Source organism: Octodon degus, unplaced genomic scaffold, assembly GCF_000260255.1.
Source record: "Octodon degus isolate 3935 unplaced genomic scaffold, OctDeg1.0 scaffold00061, whole genome shotgun sequence".
Classification (NCBI taxonomy): domain Eukaryota; kingdom Metazoa; phylum Chordata; class Mammalia; order Rodentia; family Octodontidae; genus Octodon; species Octodon degus.
In genome coordinates this window covers 12,399,473-12,414,002 of record NW_004524637.1, presented here as the reverse complement: position 1 = coordinate 12,414,002, position 14,530 = coordinate 12,399,473, and the positions used below count along the sequence as shown (strand labels likewise).

Here is a 14,530-nt window from a genome sequence, read left to right as displayed (position 1 = left end):
ATATATCCTCATGTCATCATCCTCTGTAAAGTAGCAGTTTTAAAAACCAGTCCCATTGTGATTGACCAAATCTGTGTTGTAGCTAAATTGCTAATGGATCGTAGAATTGCCTTATGCTACATTTTAAATAAATCTAGTGATATTTCCATTTTGAGTAGTCCACATTAAATATGTCAGATTAAAAATACAAGAAGAAATTATCACAATCCCTGTTCTCTCAGTCACTTGATTGCTGGGACACCACACCCAATACCACAACATAATGGAAGGAAGATGTATCTTGCTACATCTTTCTAGTTTTTAGAGAATTTAGTCCTTCAACACCTGGTTCTGAGGCAGAAACAAGATGGCCGACAGGCATGGCGGAACGTCATGATGGAAGAGGGAGGAGGATGGCTGCTGAGAGTGGGAGAGGAGAAGGGGAGATAAGATAGGATCTTCCAGGTCATGTCCCTAGTGACAGACCCCACCCACGCCCCATGTCATCACAACACATTCATCTCTGAACCCCTTCTGAAAGCTCCATCACTGAACTCATGGACCTTTTGGGGGACATTCTACATTTAAACTATAAGACCTGGTTTTCAATCTTTTATATATATATATATATATATATATATATATATTTAGTACAGGGTCTACGGGTCTCACTACGTAGATTGGACTCGTAGTAGTCTACCCGTATTCAGCCTTCCAAGTGCTGGGATTACAGGTGCATGCCACCATGCCCAGTCTCAGTTTCTCGCTCAGGGCACTCTGGGGATGGGGCCAGTACGGCACACAGGGGATCGTACCCTGGCTGCTGCGCCTGCCAAAGCAGGTGCTTTAGTCCACTGAGCTATCTGGACAGCCCTTTCACCCATTTGAATACTGGTTGTTGTAGTTTATGTCTAGATATCCCTCCAAAACTTCATTCATTCATAGGTGGTGCTTTCAGAGGTGGCTGGATCTGCGATATGTGAGACTGATTTAGTCCACTGACTGGTTTAGCAGAGTTCTGGGTATGGTTGAATGGATTTACTGAAGACAGAAGCCCTGTCCTGGGTGTGGGTGGCAACAATCAATGGGCTTGTAGCCTGGACAAAGGATAAAGGGGAATACAGCCTGCTGCTGTTGTCTGTTCCCTGCTGCCCTGCTGTGGACTGTTTCTTCTCTGTGACTCCCCCATGCCTTGGAGGCAGTCCACCACAGACTGAACCCTCTACCAGCTGTGAGCGAAAATGAACCTCTCCTCCTTTAACTTGGGTGTGTGGTGTGTTTTGTCCGAGCAATGAGAAAGTGGCTAAGGCACTCATACACTGAGGGTTGCTGCAGCATCTGGTTGAAAATACCAGTAAAGTAAAGGTTATATTGTAAGTGTATCTCCTACTTTGTTTTTCTTTGCCTTTTCCTAAGACTTAAAAGTTCTCTGCTTGACCTTTTTCTGTTGGTTTACCTGTTTTCTTGCATTTCTCAAATATCTCCTTTTTGACTTCTTTCTGAGTTGCTATTGTTGTGCTTAGTACAAAGAGTAGGAATTGTTCTTCCTCATGAGTCTTCTTCAGTCCTGGATGTAAAACCTGGAGTAAAGACCCTGGAAGAAGGCTGTTCCAGATCCAGCCATCATGTAATTATTCCAGCGGATAAGTGGAAAATACCAAGACACATATTCCCCAAGATTTTAGATGCTATTCTTGTTATCTTGCATTAGGAAAAATCCAGTCATGTAACCCTAGCTGAAATAAAGAATGGGAAATGTAGGTTTTATTACCAGGTCCCTCTACTTTTAAGATTCTGTTATGAGAACAAGTATTGGAGTATTGGAGGACACTAATCGTCTCCAAAATGCTAGTGATTGGCAAATTCCTCCGTACATTAGTAAGCAATGGTGTATGTGTTCAGGCCGGAACCTTCTTTGAAATTATTAATAAGGGTGATTTTCTTTTCACACAATAAATATTTCCTAGGCAAATTTATATACCAACAATTCTACTAGTCTTAAAAAGATGAAAACAAATTCCTTTTAGAAGTTATAACCTATGAAACAGGACTAAAGCTACAAATTTGCATCAGAGAACGTGATGATACAAGAAAAATGAATGTTGAATTCATGGAAGAAGACAAGGTGTAACGTGCTTCTTCGATGTAGTCATTATTTGCTGTAGTCATGCATTAAATGGCCTCCTAGAAACCTGGAAGAATGTGTGTTTTTTCTGTCAAAGTACTTCATTTATTACAAGCGAGCATTTCACGCATTGAGAAACTGTAATTGACAACTGTGCGTGAAGCATAATCTGATTTCTCCTAGAAACGTCCACTTGCTGTATTCAGACTGAACTGAATAGGGGAGACGAGTAGGTTAGATTTTATTCACACAATATTAGCTGGATTTGAAAGGACTCAGCTATTTATAGTATCTGGTTCCTTAGAGGTAAGTAGCTTGTACATCCAGACACACCTTGGTGTAGAATTCTGGTGTCGAGGCACTGTGATCATGGGAGGAGCACAGGTTGTTGGATATAATTGGATTCTCTTTCTTCTCTCTTTCCTGCTCTAAGACTTTGACTCCTGCCACGCCTCTCCTCAGAAGGCAGGGATGTATGGAAAAGAATAGAGAGATGCAAGGGGGAGGAGGGCTGAGAGCAGTTTCACCCACTTAAAATGAGGAGAATGAAATTATAGCTCTGCAGTGAGATGGGGAACACATTCTTCCTCCTTCTCCACCCCTCTCCACCTTCTGCCCTTCAACCTGGGACCAGATCCCGCTCTCTCCTTTTACCCTACTTTTATGCTTGTGGGTAAAAATGGAAGGAGTTTCTCAGCTCGTCCACATTACTTTCAACTGTGTAATTTAAAGTCATGCTATAAGAACAGAGACTGTACTTAAATATTTGCAAGAGCTATTTTTGACTTCATGGTCTTTTCGATTTTGCTTCTCTTCTCTTGTTGATACTTTTTTCCTCTTCTCATTTCAAATAAAAACAAAATATGATCAGAGAATGATACAATGTGTAGCACATCATATTGAAGCCAAAATAGCTTAATAATGAAGCAAACAGCATTGTGGACCACCTGTCAGCATTACAAATCAATTTAGAGGTTGTTGGGTAGTATGCTGCTACCTTTCCTTTTTCTGAAAATAAAGTAAAATGATGTTTAATTTTCTTTCCCTTCTTAATCAACTTTCTGCCAGTCTCCATAGACTCTAGAACTAAGAGGCAGTAACAAAATTTTGCTATCTTTTATATAACAAAATTCAGTAATGTTAAGAACCTGGTTTGTAAAAAACAAAAAGCTCAGAAGAGTAAATTCCGGATAGGAAGTGTTCTTACCTTCCTGGCCCTAGGCAGTCCAGTAATCCATTCTAAGTCTATGCATAGATCATAATTGCTTGTCCATGCTTTAGTACTTCTAGAACTTTCTGGATTTTTCTCCTCTTGTGTAATACATCCATGACTTCCCCAATTCAGAGTTTTCTTACTCAGTAAATACTTTGACCCCCAATGCCTCAAGGACAAAAACCTATTAAGACATGGTGAAGAAAAAGACCACCTAGGGCCTTTCTGAACAAAGCTATTCTGTCCCAGTACATGAGTATCTTCCAAAAAGATGTTTATAGTCATTACTTGTAAAAGTAATGCTACTAGAGATAGTTTGTTTCACCATCTGTTATTTTAGTCCAACCTCCACTACAGTATCCTGATCACAGTCATTTCTCTCTCATGCTGGGAAACGGAGAAGCTAGCCTGGTGTGTTTCCAAGCTTTCTACAGTAATTTTTTATTAAAAAGATAACAAGCAGTTTGAGATACATCTTCAATATTGCTTCAGAACAAGGGAGGGATTTGCTGCAATGTAACTTCAGCATTTCCCAGCCTGTGAGCTGAGATTTTTATTTATCTCTGGCAGTTGTCTGAATTGCTCCCATTGAGGTGGTTTATCTCTTCCTATGTACAGTAGCAAGGAGAATGTCACAGGTGAAAGGAGGAAAGCAACGGGGCTGGGTACAGGGTTTATCCTTAGAAGAAAACATCCTAAAGAGGAAACAGCGAACCAAGTATTTCTCTACCTTCCCAGGGGACTGGAACCCGTTGTCTCAGAGGAGGAAGTGAGTCTATACTATAGTCTTACATTTTTCTAGTGGTAGCTAGTGGGTGAAAATGCATAATTAGTCACTTCAGCAGAGGATTCAGTGATTCCTGGTGCTTCCGGATTCCTTGACCTTCTGGTCCTCAGCAAGGAGAATTTCCTTTCTGTTCTTATATCCTCAAACCTCTTATGTCCCTCCTACATGTTTAGCTTTAGCATCTGACCCAACTCCTAATCCAAAAAACTTTTTTGGTCATCTCACCACAAAGTATGCTAATATATCTACGTCGCTGCCTATGCTTTCTTCATTCCTTTCGTGTTCAACGCAAGGAGGCACTGTTCTTTCCTCAAAGAGCAAGTGTCATGTGCCTCAGATTTTATTTCCATCAGACTTCCACACAGCTTGATGTAATCAGTTTCTCCTATTTGCAGATTCTCAGTCCATTGCATTCATCACTTTGTATTTAAACTCACTTCAGTATTTCTCAGGGCAAAAGTAAATCTCTTGCCTGCACCCCTTCTAATAATTGTAAAAATATTGATAACTACATCTCATACTGGTTAAGCACTTTGCATATGCCCAACATATTTTAAGACTTTTCTTTCACTAACTTGTTGGGGATAGTATTGTTCAGCTCTTCTGTGGGTGGGGCAAAAGGCCTGATACCCACGACTCAAAGCTGAGGTTGTGCTGATGGCTCAAAGGCAAAAGCATCCAGACAGAAGGATGCTGGCCAAGGAGATAGCTCAGCAGTGTAAGCGGCTGCCGGCCGAGCAGAAGGACTGAGGTTCAGCTACCAGTACTACATGCCATGCTGGCCCCACACCAAGCCAGCCACTGAAATCCTAGTGCTGAGGAGGCTGAGACAGGAGGATCACTAGGAGTCTGAGCTGCAAAGCAAGATCCTGTACCAAATAAATAAATAAATAAAGTTTTAAAAAGGACAGAAGGATGCAGCTGAGCAAGGCTGCTAAGTTCAGAATAGCTGAAAGTGGCTGCAGAGCACAGGGGGTGAGACCCACCCTGGAAGGACACAGCCCCAGTGGCATGCCTACTTCCACTGGACCCCACCTCCTAATAGCACGTCAGCTGTAAAGATCAGTGGATTGGGCAGAGTGCCACCATGGCCCAGTGGCCTCTCCAGGAGGCTCTTAACTTAGTCAAGTGGGCACAAGGAGAGTAATTGGCACAAGGAGGGGGCCAGAACATCTCACAAAGGCGTGCACAGCTCCGGACCTCCCGCCACTTCTGATGATGAAGATGGAGCCATCCTTTAGGTGGTCTCATTCTACAGAAACCAAGCACTATGAGGAACAACATAAAAGACAGATGAGAGGAAACAGGGAGATCAATCATTTGCAAATGCAGTAGAGCCAATGGATGGAAGAAGGGAGAGGGGAGGAAAGGGAAGGGACCATAATAAGAATTAAGATGCGCTAAGCCCATGAGCCAGCAGCTCATGATGAGTGTGACCACTGTGTACTACAAAGGTGTCCTAGTTAAAAACAAGACAGGTGATCTCACTATACCAATCTCACTCCTTCACTGATTCTCTGAGAGCCGGTCTCCAAGGAAATGGAGAAGGCAGTAGAGTCCCTCCAGCCTGACTAGATATAATCCAGTAGGAACTGGTGCTTTACTGGATGGAGTATTGCAAGAAGGAAGAACCAGTTGAGGAGAAAGGGAAAGTAGGGATGTGTTGGGCTTAAAATACCTAACATTGGATAATTCGAGATAAGAAAGATTATGTAAGGCAGGCATGAGTGGATCTGTGCAATTTCAGGTTGAAGTTGTTTCTTGGGAGTTTAATTCTTTTGACTTGTCAATAAATCCCCCCGCACAAAGGCCTGTAGCAAGCCCAAGGACGGCATTTACCATAACTGAGGGGTTACTGAACAATAGCAGATGCTCTCTTACAGTATCTGTAGAAAGGAAGAGCACAGGATGGCAATGGTAGTCTTTTCCTGCTCATCACCTTTTCCTGCAGGATTTCTATGTCATGGATTTTTTTTTCTACCTTTCACTCTTCCAAAGTTGTCCCCAGTATTAATCATTTGGCTGTATTTCTACAGTGTGTCCTGTAAGGCAGACGATCAGTTCTAATGGGATTCTGAATAAAACTAGGAAGTCACAGCAGAGTGTCCCACACTTGTTACTCTTCCTAGAACTTTAAGATTGCCTAATATAATAATCACTCTAACAGGTTGAAAGCATGGACCAATATTTGCTGTTGTTAATACTTTTGAGAATCTACCAAGAACTAGGCAATGTATTATTTGTTGTAAGTGTTACAACAGCCATACATAATAGATACAGTCACTCTCATCTTCTAGGCCCCAAATCCAGGCTGTGGAATGTTAAAATCAAGGCAGTGGAACCTGGGGACTTCATGCAAGATGGATCGTTCAGTAGTTCAGTTTGTAGGCCCCAGCCTGTGACTACGGAAGATGCCGATTCTCAGCCCTGGGTGCACGTTAGAGTTCCATGGGGAGCTTTCTCAGTTCTAATCTTGAGCTCCACCCCATACCCATTACCTCAGATGCTGGGATTTGGGGAATAACACTAACAGATCGACAGTTTTGAGAGCTACTCAGGCACCACCAGTGTATAGTCAAGTTGAGAAATGTCATCTTGCTACTAAAACCTATGATCTTTCCATACCATGCTGCTCTACCATCAGGAATTATTTTTGGCTGGGGAAATAGCTCAGCAGTCTAAGCACCTGCCTGGCAAGCACAAGGACCTGGGTTCAATTCCCTGTACTACATACCGTGTGGGCCCCAGGACCCTGGGTGTGCTATGCTGGTCACCAGAACCAGGCGTGCTGACACATGCCTGTAATCCCAGTGCTGGAGAGTCTGACACAGGAGGATCACTATGACTCCAAGCTGCGTAGTGAGACCCTGTACCAGAAAAATAAATATTTCTTCAAAAAGAGAATTGTTTTCATGACAATAGATATTGGCACCCACAGGACAGGTGATCCAAGATGACAAACAAAATAAATGAATGTTTTCTTGATAGAAAAGATTATCTTCTTCAGCTCCCCAGGTCACTTAAGACTCATTTTCTAAGTCCAGAACTCTCAGGAACAGGCCTTCAGGGTCTTGTCTGCTCGATTTATTGGGAGTTGAAAGCAATTTCTTTTTGCATCACTGTTATGACTGATTGGAGTGAACAGTGCTGTCGAGCTGGGAAGGGATATCTGAACACACCCCACACCCAAGGGTACAAGGCTACCATTGCACCATTCCTCTGCTGCTACAGAGTACAGAGAAACACAGCAGAGAATGCAATCAGTTATTCGTAGCAGTATCTTGGTGTTAGTAACACATTATAAATTTCCAAAATTATTAGTAGAAGTTTAGTTGAACTCTTGGCTTTGTTTAGCAAGTGACTTTAATTTTTATTTCATTTTTACAAAAACTATTATTTTGCTAAGCCTGCAGGTAGCAGTAGATAATGAGGCATCTGTTGTGGATGGTGCACAAACATTTGGGTTCCCGAGGGACATGTTTCAAAATATCATACTTTTCCTGTTGTGTACAACAGACTTTCTAAGGTCTTCAAATTATGAGCATGTTTTATGCAAGATGCATATTTTTGACATCCTCAGACCAGATTTTTATCTCTGTTGACATCTATCTAGCATTTACTTTTTTAAATAGTGCTCCTTTATTTTAATATGAATTCATGACATTACAGCAAGCAGGAGTTTTATTGTCTGAGATACTCCTATGTACTTACTACCACTAAGTTTCCATCACTTAGTTTTTTGATGTTATGTATGACTTTCTATTTGCAGGGCTGGAGAGAGAGCTAGGTAGAATAAGTGTTTGCCTGGCAAGCACAAGGTCCTGAGTTCAATCCCCAGTACTGGAATAAAGAAAGAAAGAAAGAAAGATAGAAAGTTATTTGCAGTTACTTTTATTTAAAGCCAGTCTTGTTTGGGTTTTTTGAGGGTTTTTTTCTTGGCAGAACTGGGGATTGAACTCAGGCCCTTGCGCTTGCCAGGGAAGCACTTATTCCACTGAGCCCCAAAAGTTAATCTTTTTTTTGAACCGGGGATTGAACTCAGATCCTTGAGTTTGTCAGTCAAGTGCTTATCCTACTGTGCCATCTCCGCAGCCCCTTTAATAAGATTTTGTTTGTTGTTTGTTTTTTGGCTCCAAATGTGCAGGGCAGGCTTGGCTGGCTGGAGTGTTGTGGGGATCAAACTACAGCAACCTGAGGCTGACAGGTTTGTGGAAGCAGCCACTTAAAGAACTGAGCTAGGGCCAGGCCCCCAAGCCAGTCTTATAACAAAGATTTTGATTCCAATTTTTCAAAACTACAGGGTTGGAGCAGATGATGACGTTATCTCGTCAAGGTTGGTGCCCTAACTCTTAGGTAACCATGGCAACTTGTGCGTTTGTGGTAAATGAAGAGTTCTCTTCACTTTTTATTGACATTTTCCATTACATCCAAGAAGAAGAGTGCCATTAAGGTGTAGCTGGTCACCACAGCTATTAAATGCAGGAAGCTGGATGAAGTGACATTCACAGAAAGATTCTGAATATGTTTGTCATGTCATAAGCATTTTCATTTAACGTTTTTTGTGTCTGTATTTGGAGACTGAAACAAGCAATCTGCCACTAAGGAATATCCCCAAATATTTTTAATCTTTATTTTGAAAAAGGGTCTCTGTAAGTGGCTAAGCTGTACAGGGCTCCCCCTCCCTCACTCTCCCAGAGTGCTAGGATAACAAACATATGCCACTATCCTAGCAGTTCTCATTTAATTTCATGAAACTATGGACCATGAGTTCATGACACCTACTGGCTTTCATGATTCATTTTATTGAGGTGCTCTATTCAGGTATCTCCAAATATATCTGCAAAGGTTGATGACACCTGTACAACCACAGCTCTACTAGGAAAACATGCATTTCATTCTTTTAGCTGGTTATTTAGGCAGTAAGGGCTTCTCTTTCTTTATTTTTTTATTATTTTATTTTATTTTTGTATTTAATACAGGGTCTACAGCATCCCACTATACAGATTGGACTCGTAGTGATCCTCCGGTTTTCAGCCTCCCATGTGCTGGGATTACAGGCATGTGCCACCACTCCCAGTCTCAGTCACCATCTGAGTGTGCCCCATGGGCAAGCCTGGCAAGGCATGCTGAGGATCGAACCCTGGTCCCTGCGTCTCCCTAAGCAGGCACTGTCGTCCACTGAGCTATCTGACCAGCCAGGACTTCTCATTTAATATCACTTTCATTTGTGACATCATTTACCCTTTATACAAAATTGTTTCAAAAACAATTTGAAGCCACATCAAAGGATCTGCTATGACTATGTGCAAATTAACATTGGCAGGACCAGAATTCCTTGGACCACAAGTAACCTATGATAGTAGCAGGAGCATAGGCTTCTTGCTCTGCTACCTGTGAAACTTTAGGAGAGTTGTTGGACTTTTATGACTTCGATTTCTTCTTTTATAAATCATTTGCATTGTAGCATTCCTGCTAAATAGGTGTCTAAGGCAGAATAGTTGTGTGGTAAGATGGTTTTCTCATTATTCTTTAAGAGGCAGTCAGATATCTTCAAATATTCTTATTTTACCAAATAAAAGCTGCAGTTATATACTTGACCTAGCTCTTACTATGATTTTATTATAAACAACTATCATTTGCGGAGGATGTACAAAGTTATGCATAGATACTATGTTTATTTCAAATCCCTTTTGAAAATCTGCACCTTAACTTCATCCTTGCGGTGGTTCCTATTTGATCTATAAGCAGGACCATCATCTTAATAGTATAAATATGTACTTATTAGCATGCTGTTTGTGAACTCATTGAGGAGGTATATCAGGATTTCTTCTCCGGACATCACTTATATACAAGCATCTGCTAATGGGTCTCAGAGGATATTGCGGGTTTCTCAGCTATGTTTTGTTCCATGTGACTAGCAAATGGAATCTATAATTTATTTGTTATAGACACATCAATGTTTGAAGTGATGGGATTACTTTGATTTGTCTAGATTTGTTGATATGTTGCTATAACTGTAAGTAATTCTTGATTTCTTTCTGTATACTGCAATTAAGTTGAATAGATATTGACACTCTGTGAGTTTGTAAATATTGTACTAATGTATTTCATTTCAGTATTTTGTTTTTTCACGTTTTTAGTAAAAGCAAGTTTACCTACCTTCTACATTCCCTAGAAGTATGTTTTCTATTTCATGTATCTCCTACTTTTAAAAAATGTTTGCTTTTTGAAATACTATTTTTCCCTTCATTTTCTATGGCTGAGAGATACATCCTGAGTTCATTTTAATCTTCACTTAATAGTGTATTTTCTGGTTTCTCAATTTTTGCTTCATCTACTGTGAAAAATGCCACTGGTTTCACACAGAAGGGTCACTTCTAAATCTTATTCATGGACTGCCCATTTCTTTGGTGTAAAATATCCTTCTTCATTACTGCTAGTGGTTTTTCCAATATTAATATTGTGCTATCTGGCCTCTGCATATTAGCATTTAATTAAAATATAGGTTTTAATTTCTTTATTCTCAATAGATCTGTGTCTTTGGATCTGAAATATATTACTGTTTTCTTTTCTCTTTCTTTCTTTCTTTTTTTTTTTTTTAACAGTACCAGAGATTGAACTCAGGACCTTGCGCTTGTCAGAGAGGCATTTATGCCACTGAGCTGTATCCCTGGCTTACCACTGATTTTATCCACTGCAAAATTATACACTTTTTAGCTAGCAAGTGATTTTTTTTTTTTTTTTTTTTTTTTTTTTTGTACAGGGTCTCCCTACACAGAACAGGCTCATAGTAATCCCCGTTTTCAGCCTCCCAAGCACTGGGATTACAGGCCCATGCAACCACGCCCTGTCTCAGTCACTGTCTCAGCATGCTCCAGGGCGGGGAGCGAACCCCATTCCCTGCACCTGCCTAAGTAGGCGCTTTAGTCCACTGAGCTATCTGGCCGGCCCTTTAACAAGTGACTTTAAACAATTTCTACTTACTGTGATTTATGACACCTTTGGAATTATTTTTGTTTTCTTATTTTCTCCCATGTTTCGTTGTTTTCTAATCTGTTGCCCTTCTCATGTGTTATCGCCTTTGCCCTGATGGATTTCTCTTAACTGCATTTCTTCTGTAATTTTACAAATATATTTTTCTACTGTTCCATAGCTGCCTTAACAATGTTAACAATGCTGTACGTTCAAACATACTCTTCCTTCATCTCCGGTGAATCAGTGTCTCTGATACAGCCGAGAATGTATCTTTATTTCCTGTGTCCTCCCGCATCTGTCCCTTTCCTTTAACTTCTGCCTTTCCCTGCATGGCCTCATTTCTTCCTTCAGGAAGCACTGCCAGCATAGCTTAGAACTTCATGTCCCCTGGACAGTGTCACTGTCCTATTTTCTGTGTCTTCCTCCGACTCCTTACACTTCCCGTCTGATGTCCCGGCCATCTTCATTTTCTAATCATCTGCTTTGGGTTTTAGAATACTGGTCAGGGTTATCACTCATCACATCTTTTTTGTCATTTATTTTAAGAATGTCTGTAAGAATCTGCAGTCAAAGATGTCCTTAAGGCTGGCAAGTATAAGCCAGGTGACTTAAATCCATTTTCAAGTTAGGACCTATTTGCCGGGAGCACCCATCAGCTGTGGCACCGATGAGATGTGAGGAGATGGCTGTAGGAGTCCCTCCCGGTTTTCCTCTTGGTCCAAGAAGTTAATATTTGTAATCTCAAAGATGTGTTATTGGAAGCCCACCAAGTTAATTCCAATCTACCGCTCCCATGGTTTCTTTTGCAAACCATAGCAAAAGAAAAGCACTAAAACATACTTATTATTGGGGAGCCAAGGGGCCCTAAGTCCAGCCATGAAGATGGCTTTTGGGAACAAAGAGGCTGACCCAGGGCCTCACTCAGGTTTTATTCAGTGGAGGAGTGGCTTGAGGAGGAATGACTGAGAATTGTGAGAAGTAGGTGAGTATTGTAAGCTGGGCTAGGCGGGTGGCCTACATTTACCTCTGCCATGTGCAGAAAAAGCATTGAATGTTTGGAGATCTGGTGCTCAGCCAAAATGGAGACAATCGCTCTTCTTTCAAGAACAGCTGCTCAGGTGGTCCTCCACAGACAGCATGGGGCTTTGACAAGGCAGGGACAAGAGAAGGGTCAAATGATGAGCTGGAAGTGCTGCTGAGTCTTCATATAAAACAGGGGGCTATGGAGATCTGGATCAGTGGCAATGGAGAACAGACAGCTCTAGAGAAAAAGCTGTCACCTCACAGTCAGGATAGGGAGCCCTGTGGTAGCGATAACCAGGGAGCTGCCAAAGTATGAACCTGTTCAAGGAAAGGACAATCAGTATTTGTGGGTTGTGGGTGGGAAAGGCACCATTCTGAGAGAAGTTAGAAATGCTTGAACTTGGGTAGTTGCTGATGCAGGATCTAGTTCACATAGGAGAAGAAATCAAAGCATTCCCAACCCAGAAGACTAGAATGGCTACTCCTGTGAAACTGATATAGCAGTTCTGGAAAGTAAGATGGGTCGTTGGAAAAACATTGTATTTTAAAAACACTCTGAATTACTACAAATTAGCATGTCTAACACATCAGAGGAAAATCATTGTGTTTCCTTGTGCTAAGGGTTTGACTGCCTGCCACTTCCTTATACAATGATGAAGGATACTGTGACTCCTTTTATTTCTTAGGATCATAATTTGTTGCATCTTCCTAGAATATCAGTTTTGTGGGTTTATCCCCTGAGGGCACATATGTTCTTCCCCTGGATTGGTTGGGCTCATTCCCAACTGGGAGTGCATTTGGACATATGAACATTCATCTCGCCATAATGTCAGCTATTGGCTGTAAAAACAGGCCGTACTTCCTTGGTTAAATATGTTCTTCCTCACAGGCTGTGGCCATATAACTGTGCAGAGACACATCAACTATTAAAATAAATGTTATTAGCCCCAAATTATATCTACTTCAATTTTTATTAATATTAAAGTAAGGGGGGGCGGGGAGATGGCTCAGTGGAATAAGCGCTTCCCTGGCAAGCACAAGGGCCTGAGTTCAATCCCTGGTTCTGCAAATAAAAATAAAAATAAAAATAAAAATAAAAATAAAAATAAATAAAGGGTCATAGTTACTTTTCTCTTGTGGCTGAGACAAAATACCTGACACCTAAAATGAAGGAAGAGAAGGCTTATTTAGCTCACAGTTAGTGTAGGTTTCAGTCCGTACTCAGCTGGCTCCAAGGCAGAGCAGCACATGGGAGAAAGCAGCCATTCTTAGCAGAGGAAAACAGCATAGAGCAAAGACAGGAGCAGCAGCTGTGGCAGCTAGCAAACCTCTCTCCCTTCCTATATTGTATGCAGATTGCCCATTCCAGGGCAGGTGTAGCACCCACACCCATAATCTCAGCGATGGATCATGAATTAATCATAAACTCTAGAAGCCACCCCAGTGAGTGCATGAGGCTTTGTGGGGACCACTAGACACAAACCATAACAAGTCAGGGAATTACAAAATAACAAATACAGTAAGTTTTTAAAATATTCATTTTTTTACTATAACATTTCAAGGCATCCAGCATGTTTTTTACAGTTTTCAATAAAGCCCATACTGATCACTTAAAAATAGAAAAGAAATAACTTTGCCAGCACATACACTTGAGATGAGACAAATTGGTAGAAGGAAATGAAACCTAAATTAGAATCATAACTGATCTCCAAAGAGGGACTGAGAAGGTTATCTTTGGGATTCAGATTGGGATTATAGACCAGGCATGAGCAAAGCAGTCACATTATACTTCTTTAAACCTTAACTTGGAAAACAGCCTCAAACTCCCAAGTGCAGTAGGAACCAGGATTGGTTAAATCTACATTTTTAAAAGCAATATTATTACAGCTAGCTACCTTATTTCTGAGCCAAGGTAAAGGTAAAGAAGATCAGTAAAGAAACCGATGACTTTGTTATACCAAAAGTTATGGCATTTGTGAAAATAAACTTAAGCACTGAGTCCATGTAGGGAAGCACATCCTGAAAACTGCTCATATCCATCTGAGCACCATTGGTAACAATGAAGGGGATCATTAGAATTGGCTGCGCCCTTGCTGTGCACCTGGCACAGGGTGCACAATTTCTCTCACAGGGTGCACAATTTCTCTGCATCTTCTCTCATCACTGGAACAAGAGGATGCAACAAACACAGTACAGTTCTTTGCATAGGACTGAACTAAGAAGCTGATTGCACCTCTGGTGAATTTCAACAAAGTGACTTCTTTGGAAATTTGGGGCCAAAATATAAACATTCTGTTAAGATTCTGCTTTGATTACTTGATGGGATTGGAACCAGGAAGATGGGAGTTAATATTTCTGTATATTTGGTTTGGGGTATTTATACTCTCCTATTTTGCTCATTTTGAAATTTTGCAAATAGGAAGAATGA

At 41.0% G+C, this 14,530-nt stretch overlaps 1 protein-coding gene across 1 annotated transcript in view; it reads left to right on the top strand.

Annotated features, from left to right (window-relative positions):
* The window catches only part of Adgrb3 (adhesion G protein-coupled receptor B3), a 336,851-nt gene that overhangs the window by 263,639 nt on the left and 58,682 nt on the right, over window positions 1-14,530 (top strand). The window lies entirely within an intron of this gene.